This window comes from Pipistrellus kuhlii, unplaced genomic scaffold (assembly GCF_014108245.1).
Source record: "Pipistrellus kuhlii isolate mPipKuh1 unplaced genomic scaffold, mPipKuh1.p scaffold_m20_p_2, whole genome shotgun sequence".
NCBI lineage: Eukaryota > Metazoa > Chordata > Mammalia > Chiroptera > Vespertilionidae > Pipistrellus > Pipistrellus kuhlii.
In genome coordinates this window covers 132,422,619-132,440,233 of record NW_023425515.1, presented here as the reverse complement: position 1 = coordinate 132,440,233, position 17,615 = coordinate 132,422,619, and the positions used below count along the sequence as shown (strand labels likewise).

The window sequence follows — 17,615 nt, the reverse complement described above, 5'->3', positions numbered from 1 at the left end:
TGCCAGGTGCTGATGGGTTGACAGAGGTATTATTTAAGGCCATAAAGTTTCAGTATGTGATACTGATTTAAGGTAACAAATTTATTGTTTATTTTAAAAAATAGTTTTATTGATTTTAGAGAGGAAGGGAGAAGGAGAAAGAGATAGAAAAAGAGAATCATTGATTGGCCACCTCCTACACACCTTACACTGGGGATAGAGCCCACAGCACAGGCATGTGCTCTGACCAGGAATGGAACCATAACCTCCTGGTTCATATGTCGATGCTCAACTGCTGAGCCATGATCTCTGGGAAAGTTTGACTTACTTTACACATTTCTGCTACTCTCTATCCCTGCCTCTGACAACCCACAATCTATTCTGCTAATAAATTGGCTGGGGCCCTAATTTGTTTGGCTCAGTGACTAAATGGCCTGTGGACTCAAGGGTCCCAGGTTCAATTCCGGTCAAGGGCACGTACCTACATTGCGGGCAAATACCCAGTAGGGAGTGTGTGCATAAAGGCAGCTGATCAATGTTTCTAACTCTCTCTTTGCCTTCCTCTTTGTAAAAAATCAATAAAATATATTTTTTTAAAATTGGCTGGGTTTTTTGAGTTCACATGTAAGTAAGATCATATGGTACTCATCTTTCTCTGTTCTGACTTATTTCACTTAAAGTCCATCCATTTTGCTGCAGATGACAAGGTTTCCTGTTTCTGTTATGACTAAGTAATATTCCACATATATAATATTGGCCTGGTGAATGAAATTCATGCACATTAAAGGGGGATTAATTAGAGGAAATATTTTAATATTGCTATTTGTCCTTTCTCTATAATAGAAGTGTCAGAGATGGGGGGGGGGAAAAGTTAAATGTATATGAAAATCTTCCTCCTGTCAGTATCTGGGGCACACTGCAGGATCCAGAGTCAAGTCTTCACCCACCCATGGAGCCTCAAAAACTTGTGAGACCCAGACTCAGCTTGCTCCACCACCATTGGATGAGATCCAGACCTGCTGGTCCCACCCTTGTCAAGCCCAGCTGGGTGGGTGTGTGCGGGGAGTGGGGGGGGGGGGGGCGCAGCCTCAGGTTTCCTGGCCTATAGCCAGCGGGGGTGCAGCCTCAGGTCCCCTTTCATGACTTGTTAGGCAGGAGGTGCAGCCTCAGGTCCCCTACTGCACCCTGGGTGACATTGCTTCTTAGAAAAGTGGAAATTCAAGCCACCATGAGATGCCACTATACACTTCTAGAATGGCTAAAATTAAAAGGACTGAATATCTCAAGTGTTGGTGGGGATGTGGAGCAACTGGAGCCCTTATACCTTCTGTAGGAATGTAAAATTTTAAATTGTTCTGGAAAACAGTTTGTCAGTTTCTTAAAAAGTTTAACAAATACCCACTGTGCAGTCTAATCATTTTGCTCCCAAATATATCCTCAGTAAAGTTGAAAGTTTATGTACATACAATAACTTGTTTGAAAATGTTTATAGCTACTTTCTTGGTAATAGCCAATAATGGAAACAAGCCAAATGTCTATAAATAGATGGACAACAAAATTGAACCTATCCATACCAAAAGAAATACTATTGAGAATAATACGAAATAAGCTATTGATACATAAAACAATGTTACAAAAATAAATATGCTGAGTGAAAGAAGGCAAATAAAAAAGTCTAAATACTATATGATTCCATTTATATAAAATTCCAGAAAAAGCAAACTATTCTCTGGTGACAGAAACTGGCCAGTGGTTTTGCCTAGTGATGGAGATGAGGTTTTATGTTCAGGAGGAAGACCAAAGGGCATGAGGAGATGCTTCAGTCATAGGTATGTTCCTAACTTGAGTGTGGTGTCGTTTGTCAAGTGTAAACATGTATCATAGATAGATAAAAATGCATTTGGCAGTAAATAGTGTTACCATTATACATCATTAAAGCTGTTCAAAAATAAATAAAAATTCCAGATAGATGAGAAACCCTAAAAATGATGCCAACAACATTATTGCATTGGAAATCATTATTGTAATGCAAATAATAGTATGTATGGTTCATAGTTTAAGGATATTTTTAACTGTTCTTTACAGTTGTCTTTTGCATACTCAATGCAAAAGCTATCACAAGAGGTTTTCTCTATGAAATAAGAATAAAACAAAAAAGATGGTGAGAAGGGCAAAATAAGCTGTAACAATTTCATCCTCATGTTTCTCTGCTTATTTTTCTTTGTCAGTGCAATGTTTAAAGGCTGAATCTGAAGCAACTCAAAGAAAAATGTTGGAGGAAGTAAAAAAAAGAATGAACAGATGTGGGAAGAGAAAGAAAAGAATTATCAGGAACGTGTGAAAAGGCTTGAGAATGTAATGGCAAACGAAGAGAGGAATGAAAAACAAAAACTTCAGGTATTTAATTCTGTCATCTTCATTTTAACTTTAACTGTACAGAATGAAAAACGTTGCTTAAAAGGTAGAGCATTCTGCCATTTTTCTAGCCCAATCACTAGTAGACACTACATTCTCTTATTGCTTCTACTTGTTACCATCTCTGGTTACCTAAGAGTAATACTTGCAGGATAAAATCTCATGGAATTCTTTATTATTAGGTCACTAATAAACAATAATTATGCATTACCAGGCACTGTTCATGGGCTTTATGGTCATTCTGTGATCAAATTGTCATACTATATTATAGTTACTATTATAACCTAATTTTTAATTCAGGAAATTGTAATATCATGAGGGATAAGTATCATTTCTGAGTCCTGCTTTATGCAAGAATAGCTGGTCTGTCTGTCTGACTGAGTGGAGTTCAAGGTGATTTTGTTTCCTCAGTACCTGGTATAACTTTATATCTCAGACACCTAATGAAGTAAAACTGTGACCAGCTACAGAATTAACTATGTAAATACATACCCAGGCTCCCGTATCTTCCTGTTCTCCAGGCTCTATTATGAGTCATTGCAGAGTCCAGATGTCCACCCAGAAATACAATATAGACTGGCACAGGCCCTGATCTCTTCAACTTGTTTCTGTTATCTTGCCACCAAGTTTTGGAGAGTTGTATTAAGTTCCCCAATCAATCATCTGCCATGATTCTGAATTATGTAGTAAACTTCCCAATGGAATTCACTACTCTTTCTTGCCTTATTAAATATGTATTTGAGAATATACACCACCTAGATCAGAGTTGAAGGAAAACAATGATATATTTTCCAGGAACACTATGATGCATGTGGATGAAGAAGGCCAAGAATAGGATCTGAGTCACCAATATTTTGGAAACTATGAGAAAGAACATTTCTGTAGCTACATAAAGCCCAGAAATATTATTGATTGGCATAGGAGAAAGTGATATAGTAGAAGTTAAGAAAGGCACATATCAATAGTTAAAAATAAATTTGAAAACTCATAACATAGGTTTGGGCAGGGGAAGTGATTTCGCAAATGTGGAAAACATTTTAAATTGTTCGAGTTCAGCTCTTACCGGCTTGGCTCAGTGGATAGAGCATTGGCCTAGGGACTGAAAGGTGTCGGGTTTGATTCGGTCAAGAATAATACTTGTATCTTGATTGTGTGCACATCTCCAGTAAGAGTTGTTCAGGAAGCAGCAGATCAATGTTTCTTTCTCATGGATGTTTCTAACTCTCTATTCCTCTGACTTCCTCTGTGTAAAAAGAAATACAAAAAAAAAAATTAAATAAATAACTAACTAACTAAATAAATAAATTGTGTTAATTCAGTCCCCACTTTTTCTTTCAGAAATGTGAGCGGCTTCTGAAGAAGAAAAAGGAACTTAAGTCAAACAATTGCCTCTCAACTGAAAGTCGAAACGTGATGTATGCAATTTGTTTTGTTTTGTTAATCCTCACCCTACAATATTTTTTCTATTGATTTTTAGAGAAAGCAGAAGGAAGGGGGCAGGTGGAAAGAAAAACATCAATGTGTCTGTGAGCCAGTGTTCTATCCACTGAGCCAAACTTGCTAGAGCTGATGCTTGCAATTTTGTTGAACCATAAACTTTTCAAAGAAGAAATAAACTGTTAAGACAATGTTTTTTTCTGTAAAGTGATTCAATTCATCATTAATTATAGTAAGAGTGATTAGCATGATTCTTAACTGGATCCAATATTTGAAATCAGGCATATTTAATATGTCTAGAGACACCTTAAATTGTATAGTAGGATGCATTTTACAAAGAGGAGATATCAGAGGGCTTATGTTTAGGGTAGACTTGTTCTCCCTCACATAACCCACCCTTCTAAATATCCTCAGTCCTATACTATTGCTCAAGGGTTTGCTTTGGTTTTGGGACAGGTTTTTGATAGTGTGAACTCAGGACAAGGTAATGGAAGTGAACAAAGCCATGGGACACATTGATCATCACTCCTGCCAAGTAGTCTATGACACATGGGCTGGCTGCAAATCAGGGAGACCTGGGACATTGGACTGCAAGGCCCAAAGAGAGGACAGTTCTTGGTTGGGTGGTGGCTAATGGTCTGTGAGCACAGATGGGACACTGGGATACTGGTAGAAAAGGTACTTGCCTCTGTGAAAAAATGGATTTAGGTGTGGATGCTTCACCTTTCCTGTCTACAAAATTTTTCTGGGTAATTACTGTTCTGTCCAAAGGCCACTCATTTCTTTCTCTTCTCCTCTCTTTACTTAGTCTATTTTCCCTCCCACAGGACAGAGAATAGCTTCTATAGTCATACAAAGGGGAACATTAACTCAAACTTGAAATAAATTTATTTTTATTCCTCTGAGACACATAACTATAATCCTGTAAAACTGAAACTAGACTATTATTCTCTCTGCCTTCCTGATTTTGTGTTTGAACATATTTTGAGGGGGAAAATGAATGTTGACAATCAAATCACACCAGATGCAAAAATAAATTTGACATGAATCATAGTCTTTTAAAAAAATATTTTTATTAATTTTAAAGCTAAAGGGAGAGGGAGAGAGAGACAGAAATATCAATGATGAGAGCCAGCAACCTGGGAATGTGCCCTTGCCTGGAATCAAACCCAGGATCCTTCAGTCCCCAGGCCAACGCTTTATTCACTGAGCCAAATGAGTTATGGCTGAATCATAGTCTTAAATGTTAAAGTTAATACCTAAAAGAAAGCTTCTAAAAGGAAACAGAAGAAATTTTTCATCTTGGGAGAGATAAAAGTTTCTTAATACCATATATTGAATAAAATGTACTCTACATATAAGAGAAACAATTGTTAAATTAATCTTCATCAGAGTTAAAATATCCCATCGCTATTGTCAACAGTACAAGAGATAACAAATGCTAATGAAAAGGGTACCCTAATGCACTGATGATGAAACCGAAATTGATGTCACCACTATGAAAAACATGAAGAGTCCTCAAATTGAAAATAAAGCTAACATGTGATTAAGAAATTCTACTTCTGGGTGTTTATCCAAATAAAACAAAACATCAACTCAGAAAGATATATGTACTGGTATATTCATCGCAGCATTATTTACAATAACCAGGGAATGAAAACACTCTAAGGGTTCATCCACAACTGAATGGATAAAGAAAATGTGACCTGATCAGAATCGCTCAGTTGTTGAACATTAACCTGTGAACCAGAAAGTCACAGTTCAATTCCCTGTCTGGACACATACCTGGGCTGTGGGCTCAGTCCCCAGTGCAGGGTTGCGGGAGGCACCCAATCAATGATTCTCTCTCATCATTGATGTTTCTATTTCTTCTTATCCTTTACTTTCTGAAATCAATAAAAATATGTTTTTTAAAAGAAAATGTAGCATACGTATATATCCAATAATAGACTATTAGTCATAACAACAACAACAAAAAAAGGAAACCTTTCCATTTGTAGCATTATGGATGGACCTTAAGTGAAATAAGTCAGAACAGAGAAAGATGAATACCACATGATCTCACTTACACGTGGAGTCAAAAAACCCAGGCAATTTATTAACAGAATAATTTGTGGGTTTCCAGAGGCAAAAGATAGAGAGTAGCAGAAATGTGTAAAGGAAGTAAAAAATGCCAAGCCTTTATGGCTAAGCTGTTGAGTTTTGACATATCAACCAGGAAGTCATGGTTTGATTCCCAGTCAGAGAACACACCTGTGTGTGGGCTCCATCCAGAGTGTGGGATGTGTAGAAGTTAGCCAATCAATGATTCTTTCTCAGCATTGATGTTTTATCTCTCTAATCAATAAAAAAAATTTTAAAAAAATTATTTCTTAATTCAGTGATTTTCAATCCTTTTTTTCTAAAGGCACACATAAACTAATTACTAAGAGTGCTCTTTTAGTAATTAGTTAATGTGTGCCATGAGAAAAGAAAGATTGAAAATTGCTGCCTTGCCCAGCTGGTATGGCTTTGTGGTTAGCATTGACCAATGAACCAGGAAGACACTTGTTCGATTTCAGGTCAGTTGTGGGCTCAAACCTCAGTGTGGGCATGCAGGAGGCAGCAAATCAATGATTTTCTCTATCTCTTCCTCCCTCTCCCTTCCTTTCTGAAATCAATAAAAAAAAATATATATCTTAAAAAATAAATAATAAAACCATTGGCTTAAATCAATCTCACTTTATGCCCTTAAATAATATCTCAGCCACCCCTGGCAACCACCAATCTAATATCTGCTCCATTGACTTTCATTGTTTCTCATTCCTCATATAAGTAGTATCATGTAGTATATGCATCTGGCATATTTTATTTAACATAACATGAACCAGGCTCATGCATATTGCCACAAATTACAATATTTATTTTTTTAAGGCTGAATTACATTCCATTGTACGTTTTCTTTATTCAGTCATCCTTCAAAAGATGGTTAGGTTACCTCTAAGTCTTGGACCTTGTGCACAATGCCTCTGCAAACACGGGAGTGAGGATCTCTCTTTGATGTTTTCATTTCCATATGTATCAAGAAGTGGGCTTGCTGGATCATATGATAGTGCTATTTTTTAAATTATTTGTTGGGAAAAGTACATACTGTTTTCTATAGTGACGGTACCAATAATCAATCCCACCAAGAGTGTACAAGGATTTGCTTTGCTCCACATTCTTGCCAGCATTTGTTTTCTTTTCTTTTTGTTTTTTAATACACCTTCTGGAAAATATGAGGTGATATCTCCTTGTGGTTTTCATTTGCATTTCCCTGGTGATTAGTGATGTTCAATGCCTTTTCACATACTTATTGGTGATTTCTATGCCTTCTTTTGAAAATGTTTATTCACTTACTTAAAAATGGTTTATTTGTGTGTGGGTTTTTTTGTGTGTGTTTTTTGTTTGTTTGTTTGTTTGTTTTTTTGCTATGGAGTTGTAGAAGTTCTTTATTTTTTTTATATGAACCTTTTATCAGGTATATGGTTGGCAAATATTTTATCCCATTCCAGAGGCTGCATATTCACTTATTGATTGTATCTTACACTATGAAAAACCTTTTTATTTTATAATCCTACTAGAGGCCTGGTGCAAAAAACTTGTGCATTGGGGAGAGTGTCCTTCAGCCCAGCCTGCACCTCTCCAATCTGCACCTCAAGGGATGACCTGAAGTCAGACATCCCTCTCACAGTCTGGGACCACTGGCTTCTAACCGCTCACCTGCCTGCCTGATTGCTCCCTAACTGCTCCTCTGCTAGCCTGATTGCCCCCAACTACTCTCACTTGCTGGCCTGATCACCCCCAAGGCTTTTATTATTATAGTACAGATATGACCCTTCACAGAAAATTTTACTAACCCTGCTTTACAATAAGGGCTTGACAATTGAATGGGACCAAACACCAAGATTCCCTTTCTTTGAATAGTGGAGGGAATAATTATCTTGTCTTTAACTTGCCCTGAAATTAAAATGAGATAATGATTTAGAAAAGCACAAAAGCACCATATAAAAACAACTGTCTTTTCATGCACTAAAAAGATAATAAAGTGGTAAAATGAAAAACACTATTTTTTAATTCTCCTTTTTTCTTTATAGCCTTTAAACTTTGAAATTTATAAAAATTTCACTCCAATTTTCATTTCTTTACATTCAATATTATTTTGTATTAGTTTCAGGTTTTATATTAGTTACAGAATAGTGGTTAGACAATCATATACTTGACAAAGTGTTTTCGGATATTTCCAGTACCCACCATCATTACAACACTATTGACTCTATTCCCTATTTAAGTGACAATAGGTTTACAGGTTCCTTCCAATATTTCTTTTGTGTTGCTCATCCTTCCTTTTCTTTCTCACTTCCTTTTCTTCATCACTTCCCTTATATAGTATCTCAATTGGCCATCAAAGCTCAGTGAAGGCACTGGGACACGCTTAATCCATTTTACAGACCAGGACACTGAGGCCAATTCCAGTTGGCTGTGGAACCTGACTGCACAGGGAACCTCAGAGCCATGCTCTCTGCCCTTCCTAAGGTGCAGCCACCGGGGAAACAGAACAAAACTTCCTGTCAGGCTTCCAAGCCTCTTTTTAAGCACTTTTTCATTGTAGACGCTCCACATTCTTTTCTCTCCCCAGTCCCCTGCCCCCATTCTTTATTGTCCCCCACCTCCCGAGTCTCCAGAACAGGTGGAAGGCTTGGCACTCACTGCCAAAGCATGCTCTGCCATGGGGCAGATGGTCATTGTGGAGACAGTCAATTTGCATATTTCTCTTTTATTAGTGTAGATCCTCTGGTCAGAAATAAAATGTGGGAGTGACATCAGAGAAATGGTGGTTAAGGGCACTTCTATTCTCTCCTTCTAACATTTCAACAAAATAACCACCTTTAATTCAACAAAGAATTCCTTGCTCAACATGGATACATATCTGAGAGGCCTGCACACTGGAATAACTAAAGTGGGCTTCTTGGAATAAGTGGGGAGAAGAGATGGGAGGGAAGCAGAACAGGGCTACAGTGCAATAGCATGTCTGTAGCACATCTGGGACCTGACGGAGAAGTTAGGGGAACTTCCCTCAGCTGGTCAGTCTAACAGAGAGCAAACCTGGCTGTTGGAACAGCCACAGGAGTGGCAGCATTGTGTGGTGGTAATGCACACAAGCAATGAGAGTGTGTCTGAACCCTGTGGGCACTTGTGAATGGGATATGAGTTTTATGCATAAGCTGTGAGACAGCTGACACCTTCCTTACATAGTTGCTCCCCAGGGCTGGGCCTGGCTGCTATCTTTCAGACAAAGTAAATTGCAGAAATCTGCCACTGATTAGATTTCCAAATCTTGCTTTCCACTCCCATTAGAGCTGGCTCCAGGAGTTATTATCTGTAGGCCAAGAGCTGTTGCAGTAGAAACAGTTTCCCTCTGTGAATGAGCCCCAGGAGGGGTGCTTGTGTGGACATGTGTAGGTGAGGGGTCACCATTACTGTAAGGAAAAACAAACCTTACTCCCAAGCAGCAGAGGCTGTACAGCCCTACAGAAGCCTCAGAGACTCAAAACTGTAAGGCTACAGAGGATGAAAATCTTACAACTCAGCTCTATCTATTGGAACAGACTAGAAAGACCTCCTCAGAGATTAATAGGAAAACAAAGGAGAACAGCTAATGACATGAACAACCACAACAACGATGACCAGAAAGAAATTGATAAATCCCCAGAAAACAGGCTGGAACACATGGTATTATGCGAGATGCATGACAGAGATTTCAAGATTGAAGTTCCGAAAATACTCAATGAGATGTGAGAAAATTCTGACAAGCAATTCACTCAGAAAACAAATCATTGGCCAATACCGGTTTGGCTCAGTGGATAGAGCGTCAGCCTGCAGACTGAAAGATCCTAGGTTTGATTCTAGTCAAGGGCATGTACATTGGTTGCAGGTACATCCCCCATAGGGGGTGTGCAGGAGGCAACTGGTCGATGTTTCTCTCTCATTGATATTTCTAGCTCTCTATCCCTCTCTCTTCCTCTCTGTAAAAAATCAATAATATATTAAATATATTTTTAAAAAATAAATAAATAAATAAATAAAACCAAATCATTGAACAAAATGAGTATTTCTCCAAAAAAAATTAATTTTTAAAAAAGAATATAGTGGAAATCCTGGAAATGAAGCAGGCAATTAAAGAAATCAAGAGTGAGCTGATGAGCATAGAAAACAGAACCAACCAATTAGAGGAAAGAACTAGTGATATTTGTTACGAAGCGAGTCCCCAAGAGATGGACCACCGGAGCCAATTTGATTAAGCATGCTAGAATTTATTACAGATTCGAATCTGGACTCAAACCATGGCTGACGCAACAGCCAGTAAACACCCAGGTAAGAGCCCTGATGGAGGGGCAGTCCCTCCAGAGCGCTCACACAAAAACACAGACAAACACACACCTACCGCGGCCAGTCAGGCTCTTCGGAATGGGGGTCCCTCATGGTCCTGGCTGGGGATTCCAGTCATGATCCCCAAGGACCACCAGGGAGCCGAGTCCGATGCAATAAACAAAAGAGCCATCTCCATGCTAGCATGGGCTATCCCACTCATGCCGGCAGCATGGCGGAAGAGAGCGAATATCGCCCAGTCCAGGAGTTTTATTCAGGTAGGTGATGTCACTGCCTCGGCTAACCCTGATTGGCCCCTCAGGACTAAATTCTAAAGACTGGGGACGGCCTGCAGGGTTGGTTCCCAGTCACATCTGCTTGACATTGGATGTGGCCCTATCTTGCCCATAATACAAAAGCAGAACTAAAGGTTATCTACAGTTTCTACCCCTGAAGCTACTGAGTCAGTGGGAGTCAATCTCCTGTAACTACCCTATTGTTTAAGCAAGCAATCGAAGGTAGAAGTCAGATAGCAAGGTTAAAATTCAAAGAGCAGTTTTTACCCAAGTATGAGTGCTACCATATTTCAATATTGAAGATAGGAATCAAGAAATGATGCAAAGGGAAGAAGAGAGAGAATTGAGAATAAAGAAATACAAAATAGTCCTATGAGAACTCTCTGATTCCATAAAAATAAAATACCATCAGAATCATAGGCATAGTGGAGGAGGAAGAGAGAGAGTTTGGAATGGACAGTATATTAAAATAAACAGTGGATGAGAACTTCTCAAATCTATGGGAAAAAATTAGATCCTGAAATCCAAGAAGTAAACAGAACACCTAGTTATCTCAATCTGAAGAGGCCCTCTCCAAGGCACTTGGTAATGAAGCTGTCAAAACTTAGGGATAAAGAAAAAATCCTCAAAGCATCCAGGGAAAAGAAGCAAGTGACCTACAAAGGAAAACCCATCAGAATTTCACCTGACTTCTCAGCAGAAACTGTACAAGTCAGAAGAGAGTGGAACCAAATATTCAAACATTTAAAAGAAAGAAAGTACCAACCACACATATTATATCCATAAAAATTACTTTATAAATATGAAAGAGAAATAGCAGGAGCCAATTCCAGCATGTCATAATTACAAGAGTTTTATCAAAAGGTTAATGAAACTTCAGGTCTCAACAAGGGCTGAGTCATATATATAATTACCTGTTGAAGTGGCTAAAGAGCACTTCCCCAAAATCTGAATAGGATTATTGTTTGCTGCCAGGGCATTGTAGTCTACATGTTATTGCCTCCTGTTGGCCAAACACCTGAACAGCTGTAGGCTATTCTTTAATCTAACAATGCTTCTGAACCCCACCCTTTGAAGTGCATTATCTCCACCTTGCCTTAGGACAAATTGGGTTAATAAAAAGCAAGGGGTCCTGAGATAAGGGGAATCTTTAGCTCCTTTAGCTGAAGCTCCTCTGACCCCCAATGCCTTTCAAAATTATCTTTCATGCTTGGACTCCTACTTAATCTACACACAGCCTTTCTCCAGATTGCTTAACTCTGTAATACTGGGACAAGAATCCCGGCAGAGAAATAAAAACATTCCCAGACATGTAGAAGCTGGGGGATTTTATTACTAGGAAACCTCCATTGCAGGAAATACTCAAGGGAATTATTCTAACTGAAAAAAAAAAGAAGAAAAAAGAACATGAAGTCATAATAACACCAGTAGAATTTCCAAAACTTTGCAGCATAAATAGGGATAATTTGTGACAACAAAAACATACAAGGGGAAGAGGGACAGGTATGAACAGGCAAAGAAAGATGAAGATCAGATGCACTAAAAAAGGAAAGAAATCTATGGTATACAGTATATGCAACTTCACTTTTTATAAAACTAATGGCTACCACACATAGAAATTCACCAAAGAAGACATATAGCATCAAAAAAGAGGAAAGATGTATAGAATACCACCAAAACAACCAACAGATCCTATATAATAAAAAGCTAATATGCTAATTTGACCAGACTGAAGAACAACCTTTCAGAATAGCCTTTTGTAACAACCTTCCAGAATAGCCAGTGGGCAGAGGGTGGGCAGCCAAGGCAGCCAAGGTTGCAAGGCAGCCAAGGCTGCAAAGGCCTATTCTTGCATGAATTTCATGCATCAGGCCTATGGTAGAAGCATAAAAGAAAAGAACCAATGAAGGCACAGAGTTACCAGAAAACAAAAGATAAAATGGCTATAGGAAATCCTCACACATCAGTAATCACCCTAAATGTAAGTGGTATAAATTCACCAGTAAAGAAACACAGAGTAGCAGAGTGAAAACAAAACCCAACCATATGCTGCCTACAAGAGACACAACTAAACAGCAGAGATAAAGGTAGATTCAAGGTAAAAGGGTGGAAAGTGATTCTCCAAGCAAACAACATCAACAGAAAAGCAGGTATAGCAAGACATATATCTGAAAAAATAGATCTCAAGGTGACAAAGATGGATACATTATACAGATAAAGGGAACACTGCATCATAAAACATAACATTTCTTAATATATATGCACCCAATCAGGGAGCACTAAAATATATTAAACAGCTGCTCACAAAACTAAAGGGAGAAAGAGATAAAAACACAACTATAGTTGGAGATGTTAATACTCCATTCACAACTCTATACAGACCAACCAAACAAAAATCAATAAAGAAATATCAGCCTTAAATGAAATACTGTAACAAATGGATATAACTGACATTTACAGAACATTTCATCCCAGAACATCAGACTATACGTTCTTTTCCAGTGAACATGGAACATTCTCGAGGACAAACCATATGTTGGATCACAGAACAAGCATCAACAAATTTAAAAAGATTGAAATTATTCCAAGTATATTTTATGACCATGATGCCATGAAATTAGAAATCAACTGCAAAAAGGAGATAAAAAAAACACACACAACTATAAATACATAAAGATTAAATAACTAAGTACTACTAGAAAATAACTGGGTCAAAGAAGAAATAAAACATTAGACCAAAAGGTACATAGAGACAAATGAAAGTGATAATACGGCATATTAAAACCTCTGGGATGCAGTGAAAGGTGTAATAAGAAGGAAGTTTATATCACCACAAGCCTATCTCAAGAAACAAGAGAAATCCCAAGTAAACAACGTAACATCACACCTTAAAAGACTAGAGAAAGAAGAACAAAAGCACCCCAAGGTTAATAGAAGAAAGGAAATAATACAAATCAGAGCAGAATTAAATGAAATAGAAAACAAAAAGACAATACAAAAAAAATCAATAAAACAAAAAGTTCATTCTTGGGAAATATTAATAAAAATTAACAAACCCTTGGCTAGACTCACTAAGGAAAAAAAGGGAAAAGACCCATATAAACAAAATCAGAACTGAAAAAGGAGAAATCACCACAGATATACAAAGGATCATGATAGAATATTATGAAAGAGGTTATGCCACCAAATTCAATAACCTAGAAAAATTGAATAAGTTCCTGAAAATATATAATCTTTCTAGACTAAATCATGAGGAACTGGAAAACCTAAATATAATAGAATGATCAGCAGTGAGGAAATTGAAACAACCATAAAAAACCTGCCAAAAAAACAAAAGTCTAGGACCAGAGAGCTTCACCAGTGAATTCTACCAAACATTCAAATAAGAATCAAAGCCTGTTCTTTTTAAACACTTCAAAAAAAAATTGAAGAAGAGGCAATACACCCTAACATATTCTATAAGGCCAATATAAACCTGATATCAAAACCTGACAGAGATAACACAAACAAGAAAATTACAGACCAATATCCCTGATGAATACAGATGCAAAAATTTTAAACAAAATACTAGCTAATCTAATCCAACAGTACATCCAAACAATAATATATCATGATCTAGTGAGATTCATTCAGGGGCATAAGGATGGTTCAACATTTGAAAATCAATCAATGTAATACACCACATTAACAAAAGAAAGGATAAAAATAATATGATCTTGTCAATAGATACAGAAAAAGCATTTGAAAGATACAACATACATTTATGATTAAAACACTCAATAAAATAGGAATAGAAGGAAAGTACCTCAACATAATAAAGTCCATATATGAAAAGCCCTCAGCCAATATCATACTCAGTGGTGAAAAACTGAAAGCTTTTCCCCTAAGATCAGGAACAAGACAAAGATGTCCACTATCACCACTCTTATTCAACATAGTACTGAAATCCTACACAGAGCAATAAGGTAAGGGAAAGAAATATAAGGCATCCAAATAGGGAAGGAAGAAGTAAAACTATCACTTTTTGTGGATGACATGGTGCTGTATATAGAAAACCCTAAAGACTACCAAAAACAAAAACAAAACAAAAACAAAAACAAAAAAACTCAAACCAAACCAAACCAAAACAAAAAACCAACACTGGAAACAATGAACAAATACAGTCAAGTTGCAGGATACAAAATTAATGTATAAAAATCCATGACCTTCCTATATACCAACAACAAAACTTCAGAAAAAGAAATGGAGAAAACAATTCCTTTTGCAATCACAACCAAAAGAATATAATACCTAGGAATGAACTTAATAAAGAATGTAAAAGACTTATATATTGAAATTTACAAAACATTATTAAAAGAGATTGAAAAAGACAGGACGAACTGGAAAAATATCCTGTGTTCATGGATTGGAAGAGTCAAGTTAAAATGGACATTTTACCCAATGCAATATACAGATTTAATGCTATCTCCATCAAAATAACAATGTCATTTTTAAAGAAACAGAATGAGAAATCATCAGATTTGTGTGGAATCAAGACTCAGAATAGCCAAAGTGAAACTGAAAAGAAAAGAACACTGGAAGTATCATGCTAGCTGATTATATTACAGAGTTACAATAATCAAAACATCATGCTATAGGAAGAAAAATCAGACAAATGTATCAATGGAACTGAATAGAGAGCCCTATAATATCACACATATATGGACAGATAATTTTTGACAAAGGAGCAAGAAATGCACATTAGAATAAAGATAGTCTCTTCAATAAATGGTCCTGGGAAAACTGGAAAGCCATACATGCAAACAAATGAAACTGGATTGCAGTTTGTCTCCATGCACAAAAATTAATTCAAAATGGATCAAAGACTTAAACATAAGACCCAAAACTATAAGTCAAATAGAAAAAAGTATAGGCACCAAGCTTATAGAGAGCTGGGTGGTAGAGAACATTTTATGGATTTAACAACCCCAAAGACAAGGGAGGTAAAGGCAAAAATAAGTGAATGGGACTATATTATGTAATCTGAAAGCTTTTGCACAGCAATAGAAGTGGACAATAACAACAAAAAAACAAACAACAACAAAAAAAAAAAACAGGCAGCCAACCAGATGGGAGATGATATTTGCAAACAGTAGCTCTGACAAAGGTTTAATTTCCAAAATATGTAAAGAACTCATAAAACTCAATACCAAACAAATAAAAAAATCCAATTAAAAAGTGGGCAGAGGACCTGAAAGAAGACATACAAACTGCTAATAGATATATGAAAAGATGTTCAACCTCTCTGGCAACCAGAGAAATGCAAATTAAAACTATAATGAGATACCACCTTATACCAGTTAGAGTGGCCATTATCAACAAGACAAGCAACAATAGTTGTGAGAGAGGTTGTGGAAAAAAAGAGAACCCTCAATTCACTGCTGGTGGTAATGAACACTGGTACAATCACTATGAAAAGCAATAGAGCTACCATAGGACCCAACAATGCCCCTCTTGGGTATATATCTGAAAAACTCAAAGTCATTTTTATACACAAAGATATATGTTCATTGCAGCATTATTCATGGTGGCCAAGATTTAAAAAGAACCCAAATGCCCTATTCTAGAGGACTGGATAAAGAAGGTGGTATATATACACAATGGAGTACTACAGGATCATAAGAAAGAATGAAATAGCATCATTTACAACAACATAGATGGACCTTGAGAATATTATGCGAAGTGAAATAAATCAAACAGAAAATGCTACGAACTATATGATTTCACTCATAAAAGAGGTAATATGCAAATTGACCCTCACACCCTCCCAAGATGGCTGCTTCCAACTAAGTCAGCAGGGGGGTTAGTGAGGGATGACCAAAAGACTGAACAAGCAGGATGTGTGGGACAACCAGGCCAGCAGGGAGTTTAGTGAGGGATGACAAGGACAGGAGTTGGGGGCAGTTGGGGGTGACCAGGCTGGCAGGGGAGGGACAGTAAGAAGTGACCAGGCTGATGGGGTGGGGGGAGAGGAGTGTGCAGTTGGGGCGATCAGGCTGGCAGGGGGAGCAGTTGTGGGCAATTAGGCTAGCAGGAGAGGAAATGAGAGGCTACTAGGTTGGTGGGGGGAGGAGGTTAGTTGGGGGCAAACAGGCCAGCAGCAGGGCGGGGGGTGGGGGCAGTTAGGGGCAACTAGGCAGGCAGTTAGGTGAGTGATTAGGAACCAGTGGTCCAGGATTATGAGAGGGATGTCCAGCTGTCAGACATCCCCCGAGGGGTCCTGGATTGGAGAGGATGCAGACTGGGCTGAGGGGGCCACCCTTGTGCATGAATTTCATGCACCAGGCCTCTAGTGTGGAATATAAAATTGAAACTTATGAATAAAAACAACAGTGTAGTGGTTGCCAGAGGGAGGGGTGAAGAAAGGGGTCTTAATATGAGGTGACAGGAGAAGATTTGAGTTTGGGTGGTGGGCACATGATCCTATATACAGATTTTATAAATTAGTAATCCACACATGAAACCTATATGTCCATGCTGACTAATGTAACCCCAATAAAATTTTTTATAAAAGAAGTCAGAGAGATAGGATCTACATAAAAGGCCCTCAATAAATTATGTTGTCATTTAAAAAAAAAAAAAAGAAAGAAAGAAATATAATGTGAAAAATAAAATAGGAGTCAAATGTTTCATTCTCCACTACCCAGACCATTCTCTGATACCTGGAACCAACTTCAAACCATTCTCCAGGTATTCACCTTTATTGATGGTGCCTCCAACTAACTTCAACTCCAGCATGAAATCCCTTACAGCACAAACAAAGTATAGAAAGAAACTCAAAAACTTGGCTGAGTCATCTCCTTCACCAGAGCTGGGAGAGGATTACATCCTTATTAGCTTTGTTAGTTCAGTAACATAGCAGATATTTTTGCTATGTAATTTTTATTACATTTCCATTCACTCTGTGTCCCTTTCTCCTCAACCTTGATTATTGACATGAAAAAAAAAAAATCACAAAATAGTCTCAGTTACATTTACGTAGACTCCATAGCAAATGGAGATTTTGTTCCTAGAGGGATATACACTGCTCTAGGGCCTGGTGATTGATAGTGCCCATGCTGT

General features: G+C 37.6%; 2 protein-coding genes and 1 long non-coding RNA gene across 4 annotated transcripts in view; 1 reads left to right on the top strand and 2 right to left on the bottom strand.

Annotated features, from left to right (window-relative positions):
- The window catches only part of LOC118724004 (guanylate-binding protein 7), a 290,363-nt gene that overhangs the window by 33,899 nt on the left and 238,849 nt on the right, over positions 1-17,615 (bottom strand). The window lies entirely within an intron of this gene.
- LOC118724006 (guanylate-binding protein 1-like) overlaps positions 1-17,615 on the bottom strand; it is a 133,059-nt gene that overhangs the window by 113,802 nt on the left and 1,642 nt on the right. The window lies entirely within an intron of this gene.
- Positions 1,179-4,022, top strand: LOC123652698. The gene is made up of 2 exons (XR_006742166.1): positions 1,179-2,376; positions 3,733-4,022. It is a non-coding gene; the product is annotated as an uncharacterized LOC123652698 (long non-coding RNA).